Consider the following 13418-nt stretch of genomic DNA (forward strand, 5'->3'; position numbering starts at 1 on the left):
GGAGTCTCGCTCTGTCGCCCAGGCTGGAGTGCAGTGGCCGGATCTCAGCTCACTGCAAGCTCCGCCTCCCGGGTTCACGCCATTCTCCTGCCTCAGCCTCCCGAGTAGCTGGGACTACAGGCGCCCGCCACCTCGCCCGGCTAGTTTTTTGTATTTTTTTAGTAGAGACGGGGTTTCACCGTGTTAGCCAGGATGGTCTCGATCTCCCGACCTCGTGATCCGCCCGTCTCGGCCTCCCAAAGTGCTGGGATTACAGGCTTGAGCCACTGCGCCCAGCCGATTTTTTTTTTTTTTTAAGTTTACACGCTGTTTAATTCAACCACTGTTCTGGGTTTTATTTGTTTTTTAAGAAGTATAAAATCTTTTATGTTATAAATAGACCATGTAATTGTGAAAAAATTTTATTCCATTGTATGACTCCTTGAAAGAATGAGGTGGAAAAATAAAGTAAGAAAAGTATAACTGAGATGAGAAGAAGTGAAAGCAAGAGAAAAGGATTAGAGATGGCAGAATAAAGAGGGTGACTCAATGACTTCGGGGTCAAAGTGTTGGTTCCTTTTTCACCTTGGTTATACAAGTTTATTCAACAATAATATATTGAACATGTATGTACTAACTGCCGAGGACATAATGGTGAAGAGAAAAAAAGATGACTTCTTTGCCCTTATGTATAATAGCTTATATAATTATTATAAGCTTCTATTATATAACGTAGTTTGAAAAAGTAGTTTACAGTGAGTCAGCTGCCAGTAAGGCACGCTGGCTTCTCCCCAACCTATCAATTTTAGAGGATTCACAATAACACAGGAATCCCCCTTTACTGTCATCCTTAATTTGGCCACACCTAATTCTGCTTTTGTGTTTGTTTTAAAGGGTTTTATTGTTGTGTTTTTGGGGATAAAGATTACAGTGTCATCTACACATCTTAAGTGTAAGATTTGAGAATTCTTGATTAACGCATACACTCTTATAACCCACTTGGAGACTATCCCCATGGGTCTGTTGTGTTTCTGTTTGTCTTGTAAGCAAAGGCACTATCTTTTTAAAGATGTTTATATAGTAAACAGAATCAGAAGACAGATAATGTCTCCCTCTGGTGCAAGAGACAAATTCTGGTTAGTAAAATTAAGATAATGTCTCCTTCCAGGGCAAAGGGCAAGCAGAGTTACAGCTCTTGATTAAAGATTTAGGCTCCTTAAGCTTGGTGTTCCTCAGTTCTAGCACACACTGTGGCATGCACGGCATCCACTCAGGTCACTCTGCATTACCCCTGTAAGGCCTGGGGGACAAAAGGAGCCAAGGCAGACATGCAGCTCAGGCTGCTTACTGTGTTGCAGATAATGAAGTCCTTTGTATCTGATGCAGGAGATGGTGGCAGGCTTTTTATCTTGCAAGTAGGATAACATCTCAGACCCTTCACAGTTCTTGACAATCCCACCCCTTCAAGATAGAGATCATTTTTATTGGGGCAGCAAGTTCCCTCATGCCCCTTTCCCATCAATCTCACAAGAATATCCTTTTTCTGATTTCATTCACACTAGATAGTGTTGCCTTTTCTAGAACATCACATACATGGAATCATACAGTATACAGTTGTCCCTTGGTATCTGAGGAGGAATGTTCTCAGGACCTCCCTGCAGATACCAAAATCCACGGATGCTCAAATTGTTAAGTCTCATATAAAATGATGTAGGCCAGGTACAGTGACGTATGCCTGTAACTGCAGCATTTTGGGAGGCTGAGGTGAGTGGATCACTGACCTCAGGAGTTTGAGACCAGCCTGGGCAACATGGTGAAACCCCATCTCTCAAAAACAAAAGAAAAATTAGCCTGGCATGGTGGCTACCTATATTCCCAGCTGTTTGTGGTACTGAGGTGGGGAGATCACTTGAGCCCAGGAGGTGGAGGTTGCAGTGACCCAAGATTGTGCCACTGCACTCCAGCCTGGGTAACAGAGCAAGACCTGTCTCAAAAATAAATAAAAATAAAGTGGTGTAGTATTTGCATATAACCTATGCACATTTTCTTGTTTACTTTATCTGTAGATTATTTATAATATCTAGTACAATGTAAATGCTATGTAAACAGTTGTTATACTGTATTGTTTAGGAAATAACGACAAGAAAAAGATCTGTATGTATTCAATGCAGGCACAACCATCCTTTTTTTTTTCACGTATTTTCAAACTAGGCTGGTTGAATCCACAGATGTGGAACCAGGGATACACACAGTTGACTGTGCACTCATTTGTATTTATGTGCTTTCACTCAGCATGAAGTCTGTGAAATTCATCCATGCTGTGGTGCGTATCAGTGATTCATTCCTTCTCCTGGCTGAAGAGTAGCCCAATGTAAGAGTAACAGTTGTAACATTAGTAATTCACATGTTTAGCTTTATCATATGTAAGACATTGGGAATCAAACATTGTTTAGACTAGATTCTATTACCTTTAGATGAAGAGTCTTCATTTCTGTTCTAGCAGGCACTTAGCTGATTTGGACCCCCATTTCCACCTCTCCCTCTTTTGCAATGGGTGGCCCCTGGATTTCTGTTGGAGTTTTCAGCCTTTCAGGTGTTGTTTTCCATCACCACCACCTCTGGTAGTCTCCCTTGCACATGCACAACCAAAGAGTCAGCCAAAAATTTAGAGTGAGGTTTATCATAGATTTTGGGACTCCTTGTTTTTTGGCTCTGCCCTTTTTAGGGGATGCTCCCTTGCTCTCAAATTGCTTAGGCATCCCCATAATGTGCCCATTGACTCAAGTCATTAAGACTGCACTTTTCTGCTTGAGTTCTAGCATTGCTGTGCTGAGGTAAAGGTTCATAAACATGAATCTCACCCGGTGTGGTTCTCTTCTTTCAATGTTTACTCCCCTTGGTTTCTGCCTGCTTTTGGAAATTCTCCAAGTACCTTCAATTAGGTCATATATATGTGAACTAATTGAATATATATATATGTTGCCCAGAGTTTGTAATTGTTGTAGGAGACATAGTCTGATAAAAGCTCCTCTATCATTTTCAGAATCAGTATAGTGTATTTTTATTCCTGTGTAGTGTATTTTTATTCCTTTTTCTCAAAATTTCTGTGACATTTTACTTTGGATGTGTATCTTATAAGCAACATGTGGCTAAATTTTGTTCTTTGTGGAATCTGATAGTCTGTGGAATCATTAGGTCACTTTAACGCATTTACATCCATTGTGATTAATGACATTTAGATTTACTTATTTACTCATTTATTCATTCATTTAGAAGTGTGGTCTTGCTGTGTTGCCCAGGCTGGTCTTAGACTCCAGGGCTCAAGTGATCCTCCTGCTTCATACTGCTGAATAACTGGGACTTCTAGTGTGTGCCATCATGCCTAGCTTTTTTTTTTTTTTTTTTTTTTTGAGACAGAGTTTTGCTCTTGTTGCCCAGGCTAGAGTGCAATGGTGTGATCTTGGCTCACTGCAACCTCTGCTTCCTGGGTTCAAGCGATTCTCCTGTCTCAGCCTCCCAAATAGCTGTGATTATAGGCGTGCACCACTATGCTGGGCTAATTTTCTATTTTTAGTAGAGACGGAGTTTCACCATGTTGGTCAGGCTGGTCTTGAACTCCTGACCTCAAGTGATCCACCAACATCAACCTCCCAAAGTGTTGGGATTAAAGGCGTGAGCCACCGCACCCGGCCCATCATGCCTAGCTCTTGCATTTATTTTTTGCCACTTTATTTTATGTGTTTACCATTATTTACATTTGGTTCTTTAGTTCTGTTCATCTGCCAGGTTGATAAGGTTTTCTATTATCCCCCCACTTTGATGTTCTCCTTACTTGGAAGTTACAGATTACATTTATGTTTCTTAGGGGCCACCCTTAAACTTCCTACTAAAGTCTAAAGTTGTTTAGTATTTCTACCTTCCTTCCAAACAGGAAAAGGACATTATTTTGTTTACTCATTAACAGATTCCTACCTTTCCTTTTATTGTTGTCTGGAAATTCAGTATCAACATTTTTATCATAAAATATATTTTTTTAAAAATTAATATTCAAACATGACAATTTTATGCTCATCATTGTTTCTTTTTAAGCAAAATAATTTTATTGATATACAATTCACATACCATAAAATCACCATTGTATTTTGCATCTAACTTCTTTCCCTTACCTTCACTTTTCTTCTTGCAAGCTCTAATGGTTATTTCAGTGAGATGTATTTTGGGGTTTTGTTTCATTTTGTTTCCTTTTTGTCTGCAAATGCCTTTACTTTGCTTTCACTCTTAGATAGTAGCTTTTGGCTTAGTATAGAATTCTACAACTGGAGTTATTTTCCCTTAGCAATTTGAAACATCATTCTATTGCATCCTGTCACTTATTTTTCTCAATTAGAAATCTGTTATTAGTCTAATTTTTATTCCTTTATGGTTGATTTTGTTCCCTCTTTGATAATTTTAAATTTTTTTTGTATCCTGCAGTTTTACTCTTATGTGTCTATGTAAGAGTTTATATTTTATCCTGCTTGGTACAGAATGTACTTTTACTCTAAGGGATTATTCTTCAATTCTGGAAAGTTATCTGCCCCTATGTCTTCAAATGCTGGTTCTTTGTAATTTTGTCTATTTTCTTCTTTTGAAATTTTATTAGACAGTTGGAGCCTCTCAATCTGGTCTCTGTGTCACTTATTTTCTCACTTATTTTAAAAAATCTTTCTCTGTTGCATTTTTCATTATTTCCTCAGTAATGCCTTAAAATATAGTAATTCTTTCTTAGACCATGTGCAGTCTAGGATGTCCATTGAGTCTTGAAATTGGTATGTTTTCCTAATTTTTTAAACTCTTTTATTTTATTTATTTATTTTAAAAATATTTACGTTTTTAGAGACAGGGCCTCACTATGTTGCCCAGGCTGTAGTGCAGTGGCTATTCACGGGAGCAATCATAATGCACTGTATCCTTGAACTTCTGGCCTCAGGCCATCCTCCTGCCTCTGCGTCCCAAACAGCTGGCATATGCCACCATGTCCAGCAAATTTTTTTAAAAACTCTTTCTACCTATTCTTGGATCACTTAAGCCTGACTTTGTTTCATAATTTATTCTTTTTAAAAATTTTTGTGGCCAGACATGGTGGCTCACGCCTGTAATCCCAGCACTTTGGGAGGCTGAGGTGGGCAGATCACCTGAGGTCAAGAGTTCGAGACCAGCCTGGCTAACATAGCGAAACCCCTTCTCTACTGAAAATACAAAAATTAGCCAGGTGTGGTGGCATGTGACTGTAATTCCAGCTACCTGGGAGGCTGAGACAGGAGAATCGCTTGAACCCAGGAGGCAGAGGTTGCAGTGAGCCGAGATTGCACCACTGTACTGCAGCTTGGATGACAAAGCAAGACTCTGTCTAAAAAAAAAAAACCTACACCCACAATTATTTTTGCTACATGCCTGTCTTTCTAGACTTTATTATGAGGAATTAATGCTCACTCAATTTTTGAGGGACCCTGCCCTTAAGCTTTCTAGAAACCCCTTTTTCCAGGTGAAAGGATCTACCAGGCACTACTTTAATTCTTTCAGATGTCTAAATGAAGGACATAACAGCCTTGTCCTTAGTTTGATGTTTTTCTCCCAGGATGGTTCTGAAACTCACTGGAGATTAAGAATTGTATTCTTCAACTAAACAAGTTCTGGGCTCTCTAAACACCTCTTGCAAGTCAGTGGGATTTTTTTCTGAATTTCTCATTTTTCTTGCTGTTTTATCAAATAGGACTTAAAGTTGGGAGCAGTGGCTCATGTCTGTAATCCCAGCACTTTGGGAGGCCGAGGGAGGTGGATTGCTTGAGGCCAGGAGTTCGAGACCAGCCTGGCCAGCATGGCGAAACCCTATCTCTACTAAAAATACAATAAAGCCGGGTGCAGTGGCTCACGCCTGTAATCCCATCACTTTGAGAGGCCAAGGTGGGTGGATCACCTGAGGTCAGGAGTTCGAGACCAGCCTGACCAACATGGAGAAAGCCCATCTCTACTAAAAATATGAAAAATTAGCCAAGTGTGGTAGCGCATGCCTGTAATCCTAGCTACTCAGAAGGCTGAGGCAGGAGAATGTCTTGAACCCAGGAGGCAGAGGTTGCAGTGAGCCAAGATTGCATCATTGCACTCCAGCCTGGGCAACAAGAGCGAAACTCTGTCTCAAAATAAATAAATAAATAAATAAATAAATAAATAAATAAATAAGCTGGATGTTGTGGCGCACACCTGTAATCCCAGCTACTCGGAAGGCTGAGGCAGGAGAATCTCTTGAACCTGGGACACAGAGGTTGCAGTGAGCCAAGATTGCACCACTGCACTCCAGCCTGGGCAACAGAGTGAGTGAGACTTGGTCTCAATAATAATAATACTTAAAGCACCTAGCCCCATACCTTTGACATATGCCTAGAAACTATCCTACTATCCTCCACATTACTATGGGCAACCATTGTACAAATATAGATTGCCATTTTTCAGTTTCTCTAATAGTTCCCTCACCATATCCACCACCCTAAGCTAATACCATACATTTTAGGTTCTGGTTACAGCAGCATCCCAGTATTAGGTGCTGACTTCTAGTTTGCTTACTGTTGCTATGGAAGAAACAATCACAAAATCTCAGTGACATGTAAGCTTTTAAGCTTTTCATTTTGTTAATAACCTTTTAATTTTCTCATAGGTCTGCAAGTCATTTAGGGCAACTTCAGGCTGCAGTCGCTGAAGTAGCTTTACTTTACAAAGCAGGTCTCAGGCAGGCAGGACAGTTATGCTCCACATGCTCATTCTGAGGTGCAGGTGGAATCTGGGGTCCTGGGCAGCCTGGGCCTCTCTGAGGAGATGACAATTGTACTGACTTATGGGTGATGAGAAGGGCCCAGCTGGGAAGAATGGAGGAGGGTGTGCCAGTGCAAACACCCTGGGGCAAGTGTTCAAGGGACAGGGAGGAAGCTGTGGGCCTGGAACAGTGAGAGAGGGAGAGTGGAGGAGAGGAGGCCAGGAGGCTGCTGGATCATATCACCTGGGGCACTGTCAGCCACAGAGAGGGTGTAAGGTGAGTGGAGTTGCCAGGTCTGCAAACAGGGAGGGCACTTCTGCTAAGCATGCTTATTCTGGGGCCCAGGGCAGCAGCTACCCTGGGGAAAATTCTCATTGTGGTGACAAAAGTACAAGGGGGCAAGCCCCATTAGATAAGGACATTTCTTTTTTTTTTTTTTGAGACAGAGTCTCGCTCTGTCGCCCAGGCTGGAGTGTAGTGGCCTGATCTCCACTCACTGCAAGCTCTGCCTCCTGGGTTCACACCATTCTCTTGCCTCAGCCTCCTGTGTAGCTGGGACTACAGGCGCCCGCCACCATGCCCAGCCAATTTTTTTTGTATTTTTAGTAGAGACGGGGTTTCACCATGTTAGCCAGGATGGTCTCGATCTCCTGACCTCGTGATCTGCCCGTCTCGGCCTCCCAAAGTGCTGGGATTAGAGGCTTGAGCCACCGCGCCTGATAAGCACATTTCAAGTCCTTGCTTTCATCATACCTACTAACACCCCATTGGCCAAAGCATGTCCCATGGCTGAGCCCAGAAAAGTATACTGCTTTTTTTTTTTTTCTTTTGAGACAGTCTTGCTCTGTCACCCAGGCTGGAGTGCAGTGGCGCAATCTCAGCTCATTGCAGCCTCCACCTGGAGGTTCAAGCAGTTCTCTGCCTCAGCCTCCCGAGTAGCTGGGATTACAGGCACCCACCACCATGCCTGGCTAATTTTTGTATTTTTAGTAGAGACGGGATTTCACCATCTTGGCCAGGCTGGTCTTAACTCCTGACTTTGTGATCCACTCGCCTCGGCCTCCCAAAGTGCTGGGATTACAGGCGTGAGCCATTGTGCCGGACCATACTTCCTTTTATGGGAAGAACTTCAACGTTACATTGGCAAAGGATATGGGCACAAAAAGGGGTAAATAAATTGGACCTATAAATCATTTTATTTTAAAGATACATGCACGCATATGTTTACTGCAGCACTATTCACAATAGCAAAGAAATGGAATCAACCCAAATGCCCATTAGTGATAGACTGGATAAAGAAAATGTGGTACATGTACACCATGGAATACTATGCAGCCATAAAAAGCAATGAGATCATGTCCTTTGCAGGGACATGGATGGAGCTGGAAGCCATCATCCTCAGCAAACTAACACAGAAACAGAAAACCAAACACCACATGTTCTCACTCTTAAGTGTGAGCTGAACAACGAGAACACATGGACACAGGGAGAGGAACATCACACACTGGGGTCTGTCAGTGGTGATGAGAGCAGGTAGGGGGAGGGAGAGCATCAGGAAAAATAGCTAATGCATGTGGGGCTTAATACCTAGGTGATGGGTTGATAGGTGCAGCACACGTTTACCTATGTAACAAACCTGCATGTCCTGCATATGTATCTGGGAACTTAAAATAAAATTTTAAAAAATGATAATGTGGACAAGTCATTGATTACATCCTTCATGATAACATGTAGAATACTGGTTGCCAGCTTGTGTTTCTGTCCTGCCTCCTGAAGCTCACAGCTTCCCCTAAAGCTGTAGTCTCAAGCAGTAGTCAGCAGCTTTTTAAAGCTTCCTTGTGAAAGGGATGGGGCTAAGTGAGGATCACCAGCCTAGCTCCTGGTTTTAGGCAGTGAACCTGTCTCTGATCTCCCAAAAGGATATGAACTCACAATTGCCTCTATCTACTTCTTGACCCAGAATTCAGCAGGCTCATGACTCCCACCTACCTATTTTCTTCATTGCATTTTCTGTTCCTGGCTCACAGAGATTTATCTTACTGAACACAGCTAAGTCCTTTCTTTTTTTAAACACATTAAAAAAAAAAATAAGCTGTCTATTTTTTTCCTTTAATGTATTATGTATCATGGCCATGAGTTTTGAGTAAAGGAATAATGCCAATCATGAACTTTCAATAGCATTGTAATCCTAAGTCCTAGAATCCTATATGAAATATATCCTTTATTTCATGTGTTGGTTTTTTAAAAATAAAAGGTTTTAAAATCCCTTGGCACTTAAGTATGCCAAATTTAGTCTATTACCAAAAAATAGTTTCATAAATATTCCAATTCAGTACCTTTTTTAAAAAATGATCAGGCAGATTATATAAAAGGAAAATAGGCCAGGAGTGGTACCTCATGCCTGTAATCCCAACACTTTGGGAGGCTGAAGCAGGAGAATTGCTTGAGCCTAGGAGTTCGAGACAAGTCTGGGCAACAAAATGAGACCCTGTCTCTGCGAAAAATACAAAAATTGTCCTGGTGGGGTGGCATGTACCTATGGTCCCAGCTACATGGGAGGCTGAGGCAGGAGGATCACTTGAGCCTAGGAGGTCAAAGCTGCAGTGAGCTGTGATCAAGCCACTGCATTCCAGCCTGGGAGACAGTGAAAGACCCTGTCAAATAAATAAATAAATAAATAAATGGAAAATAGCCAGCAGATTGGACCATTAAACTAGTAAAATGAGTGTATATCAAATATGAAGGTATTTTATCACAGCCTGGTTATCTCATTTTCTTCTCTATCTCTTATCAAAATTTTCTTCTTTGTTTTTGACTTTTTATTATAGAAAATTTATTATGGAAAATTTTAAATATATAAACTGTACACAGAATAGTGTAACAACTTTTATGTACCCATCACTGAGCTTTCATAATCATGAATCTCGGCAAATTTAGTTTCCTTTGTCCCCGGAGGCTGGAAACTATGACCCACAGACTAAATCCAGCCTGTCGCCTCCTTTTGCAAATAAAATTTTGTTGGAACACAGCCATACACTTCTGTTTACATGCCTGTTTTTGTGCTGCAGTAGTGGAGTTGAATAGTTGCAAAAGAAGTTGTATGGCCTGCAAAGTCTAAAATAGTTACTATTTAGCCCTTTACAGAAAAAGTTTGCTGACTCCTGAACTTTCATCCACTCATCTCAGGAAAAATGTCTCTTTCATATTACATTTTTTCATGTTTTAGTATGTCTCTAGAAGCTAATCACTTTTTAAAAAGACAATAACACTCTTACGTACAAAATTAACAGCAATGCACTAGTTTTCTCTTCTTTTCTATAAAACTCCAACTAAATAAGAACAAGTAAGAATTGTTTAATAGTTCACTTTCTTCCTAACTCATTATTCAGGTCCACCCATACTCTGCAAACCTTTGAAACAGCTGCAGACTATTCTTTATCAGTGGTTTACTCTCAGTAATTTTAACAGTCTAACAAACAATTTATCTGTAGATGACCCCAAAGAATAGCATATCCTGAATTTAACAAAGCATGTAAGAAAGTTAAGCAATAATGGCAATCATTAGAGAGATTTCAGCACAATTGCAATTTGAGTTCTATTAAGGTTCTGTGAAAAAAATGCAGCCTATAAATACAATCTCAGTTTTAAAAGGCTAATAGTGTTACCGTTTGTTTGTTTGTTTGTTTTGCCACATTGATTTTACTTTCCTTGAGAAAACCAAGTTCATTTTTTGAGGTTTTAATAGTTATGTGAATGTAAGCATTTTTAAATAATATTTTATATTAAAATAGTCCTTTATAGTTTACTTGGCAGCTTTATGGGAGCTATCTCATTTAATATTTACACAACCCAGTGAGATAGAGATTATTTTCTTACTAAAGGGTTCTGCTGAGACACAAACCCAAGTTGTCTATTCTGTTCAAAGTCCATCACCCTTATGCTGCTGAACTGGCAATCACAAATCTTACCACAGAGCAGTTTTAAATGGATTTTATCACCTTTTACAGGCCTTGGCTATATAAATTGTACTATGTTATGCAAACTATTAACTTTACATTACTTCCTAGATATACTAAAGATACACATCTACACAGTAAAGATATTGGAATAAACCTATGACATCTATACCTTTGGAGCTTAGAATTTCAAGCACAGAGTACTGTATCTTTCAAACTCAAAGAGCAAGAAACACTCCATTATAGAGTTTTCATAAACTCTTCTTTAGCATACTTTTATATCCTTATGATGGGTGAAGTGCCCTAGTGGAGAGGTGACCTTAATAGAGCTCAGAGACATAGGCCAGGTGTGGTGGCTCACCCATGTAATCCCAACACTTTGGGAGGCCAAACCAGGAGGATAGCTTGAGCCCAGGAATTTAAAACCAGCCTGGACAACTGTATTAGTCCATTTACACACTGCTGATAAAGACATACCTGAGACTGGAAAGTAAAAGAGGTTTAATGGACTTACAGTTCCACGTGGCTTGGAAGGCCTCACAAGGCAGAAAGCAAGGAGGAGCAAGTTATGTCTTACATGGATGGTGGCAGGCAAAGACAGCGCTTGTACAGAGAAACTCCCATTAAAACCATCAGATCTCATGAGACCCATTCACTATCATGAGAATAACATGGGAAAGACCTGCCCCCATGTTTCAATCATCTCCTGCCAGGTGCTTCCGACAACATATGGGAATTACGGTATCTACAAGACAAGATTTGAGTGGGAACACAGAGCCAAATCATATCATTCTGCCCCTGGTCCCTCCCAAATCTCATATCTTCACATTTCAAAACCAATCATGCCTTCTGAACAGTCCCCAAAAGTCTCAATTCATTTCATCATTAACTCACAAGTCCATAGTTCAAAGTCTCATCCAACACAAGGCAAGTAAGTCCCTTCCACCTATGAGCCTGTAAAATCAAAAGCAAGTTAGTTAATTCGTAGATACAATAGGGGGACAGGCATTGGGTAAATACAGCCAATCCAAATGGGAGAAATTGGCCAAAACAAAGGGGCTACAGGCCCCATGCAAGTCCGAAATCCACAGGACAATCAGATCTTAAAGCTCCAAAATGATCTCCTTGGACTCCATGTCTCACATCCAGGTCATGCTGATACAAAAGGCAGGTTCCCATAGTCTTGGGCAGCCCCACCCCTGTGGCTTTGGAGGGTACAGCCTCCTTCCCAGCTGCCTTCACTGGCTAGCATTGAGTGTCTGTGGCTTTTCCAGGTGCATGGTACAAGCTGTCAGTGGATCTACCATTCTGGAGTCTGGAAGACGGTGACCCTATTCTCACAGCTTTACTAGGTGGTGCCCCAGTAGGGACTCTGTGTGGGGGCTCCCACCCCACATTTCCCTTCTGCACTGCCCTAGCAGAGGTTCCCCATGAGGACCCCACCCCTACAGCAAACTTCTGCCTGGGCATCCAGGCATTTCCCTACATCTTATGAAATCTAGACGGAGGTTCCCAAACCTCAATTCTTGACTTTTGTGCACTCACAAGCTCAACACCACATGGAAGCTGCCAGGGCTTGAGGCTTGTAACCTCTGAAGCCACAGTCCGAGCTCTACATCAGCCCCTTTCAGCCATGGCTGGAGCAGCTGGGATGCAGGGCACCAAGTCCCTAGACTGCACACAGCATGTGGACCCTGGACCCAGCCCATGAAACCACTTTTTCCTCCTAGGCCTCTGGGCCTGTGATGGGAGGGGCTGCCATGAATGCCTCTCACATGCCCTGGAGACATTTTCCCCATTGTCTTGGGGATTAACATTTGGCTCCTAATTACTTATGCAAATTTCTGAGGCTGGCTTGGATTTCTCCTCAGAAAACGAGATTTTTCTGTTCTATTGCATTGTCAGGTTGCAAATTTTCTGAACATTTATGCTCTGCTTCCCTAATAAAACTGAATGCCCTCAACAGCATCCAAGTCACCTCTTGAATGCTTTGCTGTTTAGACATTTCTTCTGCCAGATACCCTAAATCATCTCTTTCAAGGTCAAAGTTCCATAAATCTCTAGGGCAGGGGCAAAATGCTGCCAGTCTTTTTGCTAAAACATAACAAGAGTCACCTTTGCTCTGGTTCCCAACAAGTTCCTTGTTTCCATCTGAGACCACCCCAACCTGGATGTCATGGTTCATATCACTATCAGCATTTTTGTCAAAGCTATTCAACAAGTCTCTAGGAAGTTCCAAACTTCCCCACATTTTCCTCTCTTCTTCTGAGCCCTCCAAACTGTTCCAACCTATGCCTGTTACTCAGTTCCAAAGTCGATTCCACATTTTTGGGTATCTTTTCAGTAATGCCCCCCTCTACCAGTGCCAATGTACTTTATTAGTCTGTTTTCATACTGCTGATAAAGACATACCCAAGACTGGGAAGAAGAAGTTTAATGGACTTACAGTTCCACATGGCTGGGGAGGCCTCACAATCATGGAGGAAGGCAAGATGTAGCAAGTCATGTCTTACATGGACGGCAGCAGGCAAAGAGACAGCTTCTGCAGAGAAACTCCTGTTTATAAAACCTTCAGATCTCATGAGACCCATTCACTATCATGAGAATAGCACAGGAAAGACCCACCCCCATGATTCAATCATCTCCCACCAGGCCCCTCCCACAACACATGGGAATTATGGGACCTACAAGATGAG

This window comes from Theropithecus gelada, chromosome 12 (assembly GCF_003255815.1).
Source record: "Theropithecus gelada isolate Dixy chromosome 12, Tgel_1.0, whole genome shotgun sequence".
NCBI lineage: Eukaryota > Metazoa > Chordata > Mammalia > Primates > Cercopithecidae > Theropithecus > Theropithecus gelada.